Source organism: Rhinoraja longicauda, chromosome 12 (genome assembly GCF_053455715.1).
Source record: "Rhinoraja longicauda isolate Sanriku21f chromosome 12, sRhiLon1.1, whole genome shotgun sequence".
NCBI lineage: Eukaryota > Metazoa > Chordata > Chondrichthyes > Rajiformes > Arhynchobatidae > Rhinoraja > Rhinoraja longicauda.
Genome location: NC_135964.1, coordinates 40074430 through 40080715, shown reverse-complemented (window position 1 = coordinate 40080715; position 6286 = coordinate 40074430). Strand labels below are relative to the sequence as shown.

General features: G+C 50.0%; 1 protein-coding gene across 1 annotated transcript in view; it reads left to right on the top strand.

Annotated features, from left to right (window-relative positions):
• Nucleotides 1-268: 268 nt before the first annotated feature.
• The window catches only part of LOC144598569 (uncharacterized), a 35760-nt gene continuing 29742 nt past the window's right edge, over nucleotides 269-6286 (top strand). The window contains exon 1 of the mRNA XM_078408749.1: nucleotides 269-373. The gene's annotated coding sequence lies outside the window, so the exon portion shown is untranslated. The remainder of the gene's footprint in view (nucleotides 374-6286) is intronic.

The window sequence follows — 6286 nt, the reverse complement described above, 5'->3', positions numbered from 1 at the left end:
ACCCCCACCCCACACACACCACGCCACACCCACCCCCACACACCCCCACCCCACACACACCACACCCACCCCCACCCCCACAAATTCAGTCTGAATAAGCAGGGTCCGGACTCCAAATGCCACCCGTCCGTGTTGTCCAGAGACGCTGCCTGAGACGCTGAGTCACTCCAGCACTCTCTGTGTGTCCTTTTTCACTGACAAAATTGCCCTTTTCTAAACTCCTCCGCGCTGCAGCAGCAACAGCAGCAGCAGCACACTCGGTGTTGGGCGGGGACAGCCGTGGATCAGTCAGCACACTGTGCGGGTGGGGGAGTGGTGTACGTGAGAGAGGAAGAGGAAGGCAGGAGCAGGGACGGGGGCAAGGGCGAGTAAGGTGAGTGAGTGACTGTGTCTGGAGTAGAGGTGTCACTAGGGGGTTGCCGGCTCCACAGGGTCTGGGCTGGGGGTGGTCTGGGGTGGGGGTGGGGGGTGGTCTGGGCTGGGGTGGGGGGCAAGTCCCCATCCTGCAGGGAGCTTGCATTATTAAGCCCATCAATGTCCCAAAATGAGGAGGAAGAGAGGGAGGGTTGGTCTCTATCCAGTGTCTTTCCCCATTCATGTACCTCTGAGGCATATCCTTGTCCCTCTGGCTCTGCCCCGTGTGAGGCGTGGTAGAGTATTGAGCCTAGAATGAGGAGGGAGCGTTTGCCCCTGTGCTGTGTCTCTCTTTTCATGCCCCCTCTCCCTGTCTCTCTTTTCATGCCCCCTCTCTCTGTCCCTCTTTTCATGCCCCCTCTCTCTGTCCCTCTTTTCATGCCCCCTCTCTCTGTCCCTCTTTTCATGCCCCCTCTCTCTGTCTCTCTTTTCATGCCCCCTCTCTCTGTCTCTATTTTCATGCCCCCTCTCTCTGTCTCTCTTTTCATGCCCCCTCTCTCTGTCCCTCTTTTCATGCCCCCTCTGCCTTCCTTCTGTGTGCTACCTGTTCCTGCACCCAAAACACAGAGTCAAATGAGAGAGAAATCCCTCTCTATACTCAGAATGTATCTCTTTTCTTTAGGGACCTGGGCTTCACTGGCAAGTCCAACATTTTGTTTGACTGTCCCGCTGAGTTACTCCAGCGTTGTTGTGTGTATCTTTCGGTGTAAACCAACATCTACAGTTCCTTCCTATCCATTTGTTTCACACCCCCAGCCACACCTGAGAAACAGGTTCCGAGCCACAGTGTTAAACTGCTTTGCAGTCGTTCCCCTGTGTTCCCGCAGAGGTGTTGATAATGGAGTTTCAGAATTCAGACCCACTGACAATGAAGGGAAAGTAATATATTGCCAAAATATGTACTTTGCAAACCAGCATCTGCAGTTTCTTGTTTCTAATATCTTGCCAAGTATAGTGAGAGAGGAAAAAACCCCTAACAGGACATAAATGGACAGGTTATTGATGAGTGTCGCTTGATACCAGTGTTAACAATAGAGCTTCCATCACTTTGCGGATGATTGATAATTGACTGAATGTGGGGGGAGAGAGTGGAAGCAGCTAGAACCAGATTTGTCATTTTTTGTGTCCAGAATACTCCAGGCAATAGTGTAATTTTTCGAACAGATATCTGTGTTGCACCTGTACTGGACAAACCTCACTGGAAGCATAGGTCTTCAGTAGGAAAGCTGATATATTGTCTGCCTCCATAGCCTTTGCTGCATCTGGTGTTGTAAGCCATTTCTTGATGGCATTTGGAAGTGGAGGTGGGAGTGATCCTAGGAGAAGCCAAGGTGCATCATCTGGTTGAACAACGTGGTACATCACGTACATCAGCTTTTTCTTCTGCATTCCCATGCTCTGCAATCAATGAAATCAATGATGTTCTTGTGGCTGCCTCTTCCTGTTAGCTGTTGAAATAGCCGGCCGTGGGCCCATGCCCAGCAATGTCCCCATGCCCAGCATGAGATAGGCAAGTGAAGATTGATGACATCCCTTTGCATTAAAGGAGATGGGTATGGTCCTATGCTCAGTCTGTGTCCCATGCATCCTTCATGATTTTGACCAACACCTCAATTTCCCTCGTCAGCCAAGCTTCCTTACGTTTGCCTGCTTTGCCCTTCACTCTAACGGGGACATACATATCCTGAGCTTTCGTCAGCACACTTTTAAAAACATCCCACTTGGCTGATGTTCATTTACCCTCAAATAATCTGCTCCAGTCAACTTGGGTGAGACCTTCTCTCACACCCTCAAAGTTGGCCTTACCCCAGTTGAGCATTTTAACACGTGGACCCTCTCCATCCCTATCCATAACCATCTTAAACCTAATTGAACTGTGGTCACTGGTCCCAAAAGGCTCCTCCACAAACACTTCATTAACTCGCCTTTCCCAATTTCCCAATACTAGGTCCAGCGTTGCCCTCTCACATGTGGGGGCCTCTACACACTGCTTAAGAAAACTCTCCTGAACACTTTTGAGGAATTGCATCCCATTTAAACCCTTCACACTATGATTTTCCCCGTCTATATTGGGAAAGTAAAATCCCTTACTACAACAATCGTATTTGATCTGCAGCTGTCTGCAATCTCCTGGCACATTTATTCTTCTAATTCCCATTGACTATTTGGGAGTCTGTAGTACGCCCCCAACAAGGTGACCATCCCTTTTTGGTTCCTCAGCTCCACCCATATAGCCTCACTCGACGAACTGTCCGTAATGTCACCTCTGATCACTGCCGTGACATCCTCATTAACCAAAAATGCACCCCCCCCTCCTCTTTTTTCCTCACCCCAGTCTCTTCCGAAGCTCCAGTACACCGGAACGTTGAGGTGCCCCTCCCTTAACCAGGTTTCAGTCATGGCTACAATGTCCCAGTCGCTCATAACTATCCATGCCCGAAGCTCATCTTCCTTACCCGTCAGGCCTCTTGCATTAAAATACGTGCACTTTAAACCAACCCTCCTTCCTTGCCCTCCGCCTTTCACCTGCCTATTCTGTCCAATAACCTTTCCCACACCACCCTCCATGCCAACTTCTAGCCTCCCACGTACCTCTGTCCTGTGTGAGTGAGATCCCACCACCCCCGCCAATAAAGTTAAGTTATCATCTATTATGCTCACATGAGAAATCAGTTGTGGCCCCTGTTTTGCACCTTATTTAAGAAAGTAATTCCAGCAGTGCAACCATCACTCCACTGCACCGGAGAACCAGCCTGAGGTTCTGTGCACAGGTGGAACTTGAACTTGCAACTTTCTGATTCCGAAGCAGAAGTAAGCCAGAGGTGTGGTGCAAAATAAAAAGGAGTTAAATACACCGTAATGGGTTTGGTACTGAACTGATCAGTGGTATCCACTTGGACAAACATTACTTTAACTTAAGATAGACACAAAATGCTGGAATAACTCAGCGGGGCAGGTGGTGTCTGTGGATAGAAGGAATGGGTGACTTTTCAGGTCAATACCCTTCGTCAGACTACTTTGACTTCCCTTTATTCACAAAATGCTGGAGTAACTCAGCAGGTCAGGCAGCATCTCGGGAGAGAAGGAATGGGTGACGTTTCGGGTCGAGACCCTTCTTCAGACTGATGTCGGGGGTGGGACAAAGGAAGGATATAGGTGGAGACAGGAAGATAGAGGGAGATCTGGGAAGGAGGAGGGGAAGGGAGGGACAGAGGAGCTATCTGAAGTTGGAGAAGTCGACGTTCATACCACCGGGCTGCAAACTGCCCAGGCGAAATATGAGGTGCTGCTCCTCCAATTTCCGGCGGGCCTCACTATGGCACTGGAGGAGGCCCATGACAGAGAGGTCAGACTGGGAATGGGAGGGGGAGTTAAAGTGCTGGGCCACCGGGAGATCAGTTGCGTTAATGCGGACCGAGCGCAGGTGTTCAGCGAAGCGATCGCCGAGCCTGCGCTTGGTTTCGCCGATATAAATAAGTTGACATCTAGAGCAGCGGATGCAGTAGATGAGGTTGGAGGAGGTGCAGGTGAACCTCTGTCTCACCTGGAAAGACTGTTTGGGTCCTTTGATGGAGTTGAGGGGGGAGGTAAAGGGACAGGTGTTGCATCTCGTGCGGTTGCAAGGGAAAGTGCCCGGGGTTGGGGTGGTTTGGGTAGGAAGGGACGAGTGGACCAGGGAGTTACGGAGGGAACGGTCTCTGCGGAACGCAGAGAGGGGAGGGGATGGGAAGATATGGCCAGTGGTGGGGTCCCGTTGTAGGTGACGGAAGTGTTGGTGGATGATATGTTGGATCCGCTGGCTGGTGGGGTGGAAGGTGAGAACGAGGGGGATCCTGTCCTTGTTGCGAGTGGGGGGAGGAGGAGCAAGAGCGGAGCTGCGGGAAGTAGAAGAGACCCTAGTGAGAGCCTCATCTATAATGGAGGAGGGGAAGCCCCGTTTTCTGAAGAACGAGGACATCTTGGAAGCCCTAGTCTGAAACACCTCATCCCGGGCGCAGATGCGGCGTAGACGGAGGAATTGGGAGTAGGGGATAGACTTTTTGCAGGGGACCGGGTGGGAAGAAGTGTAGTCCAGATAGCTGTGCGAGTCGGTGGGCTTGTAGTAAATGTCCGTCACTAGTCTGTCTCCTGTGATGGAGATGGTGAGGTACAGAAACGGGAGGGAGATGTCAGAGATAGTCCAGGTATATTTAAGGGCAGGATGGAAATTGGAGGTGAAGTGTATGAAGTCAGTGAGTTCTGCATGGGTGCAAGAGGTAGCACCAATGCAGTCGTCGATGTAGCGGAGGTAGAGTTCAGGGATGGGGCCAGTGTACGTCTGGAACAGGGATTGTTCGACGTACCCGACAAAGAGGCAGGCGTAGCTAGGGCCCATGCGAGTGCCCATAGCTACGCCTCTGGTTTGGAGGAAGTGAGAGGAGTCAAAGGAGAAGTTGTTGAGGGTAAGAACCAGCTCTGCTAGGCGGAGGAGAGTGTTGGTCGATGGGGATTGGCTGGTTCTACGGTCGAGGAAGAAACGGAGGCCTTCGAGACCATCCTTGTGGGGGATGGAGGTGTAGAGTGACTGGACATCCATGGTGAAAATGAGGGAGTGGGGGCCTGGGAACCGGAAGTTATCCAGGAGATGGAGAGCGTGTGAGGTGTCTTGGACGTAGGTGGGGAGGGATTTAACCAGGGGGGATAGGATGGAGTCGAGGTAGGTAGAGATAAGTTCGGTAGGGCATGAGCAGGCAGAGACAATGGGTCTGCCGGGACAGTTGTGTTTGTGGATTTTGGGTAGGAGGTAGAATCGGGCCGTGCGGGGCTGGGGAACTATGAGTTTGGAGGCACTGAGGGGTAGATCGCCGGAGGTGATGAGGTCGGTGATGGTGCTGCTGATAAAAGTCTGGTGTTTGTCGGTGGGGTCATGGTCCAGGGATAGGTAGGAAGAGGTGTCTGATAGTTGTCGTCTGGCCTCGGTGCGGTAGAGGTCAGCACGCCAGACTACCACAGCCCCTCCCTTGTCAGCAGGTTTAATTATTAAGTCCGGGTTGTTGCGGAGTGAGTGGAGGGCTGCACGTTCAGGAGGGGAGAGGTTGGAGTTAGTCAGGGGAGTGGAAAATTTGAGGCGGCTGATGTCACGCTGGCAGTTTGATTTTGACTTTGACTTCCCTTTTGTGGAGAACCAAGCACTTGGCAAGGACTTCTCGTTTTTTAAATTTTGGTTTTCAGCGTGTCAACACCCAGCACTATCAAGAAGAAAAATTATATACAATTGTCAAACATAATAGTAGTTGCAAAACTATCTTAAACAAATTGTGTTGCATTTTATACTGATAGATGGGAGTTTTTTTTAATCATGGCTGTATTGCGAATATTTTATATCCTGTGACCGTGGTAATTCAGTATGATACAAACTGAAAATTTGAAAGAGGCGGTGACAGTCAGCCAGATGGACAAGCTAAGTAATTTCAGACATCAAATGAATGATGAGGAAGGGCTTTATTTAAAGATGGTAGGGGTGGAGTTACAAGTGTAGAAAGAAGTTGGAGCAAGGAAAGGAAATATCCATTTCTCAATGTATACTAAACGGAAAAAAACCCCCACAGTAAATGGTTAGATTCCAAAACTAATCTCAAACAGAAAACAGCATTAAACTAAAAAGAATGCGCAACATGAAAAGAATGTAAAGCCACACAAATGTGGTTGTAATTGGAGAGGAACAATCGTGTAGCTCCTTTTGCAACCTCAGCCTTAAAGTAACTTGCAACAGACAGAAGCAATTTGCATTTACGTTACAATCTGCCCGACCTCATGATGCCCTGAGGCATTTCGTGCCTTCTCAAATTCTATTGGAATGTAGGTGTGTTGTACACTGATAATAATGAGATCA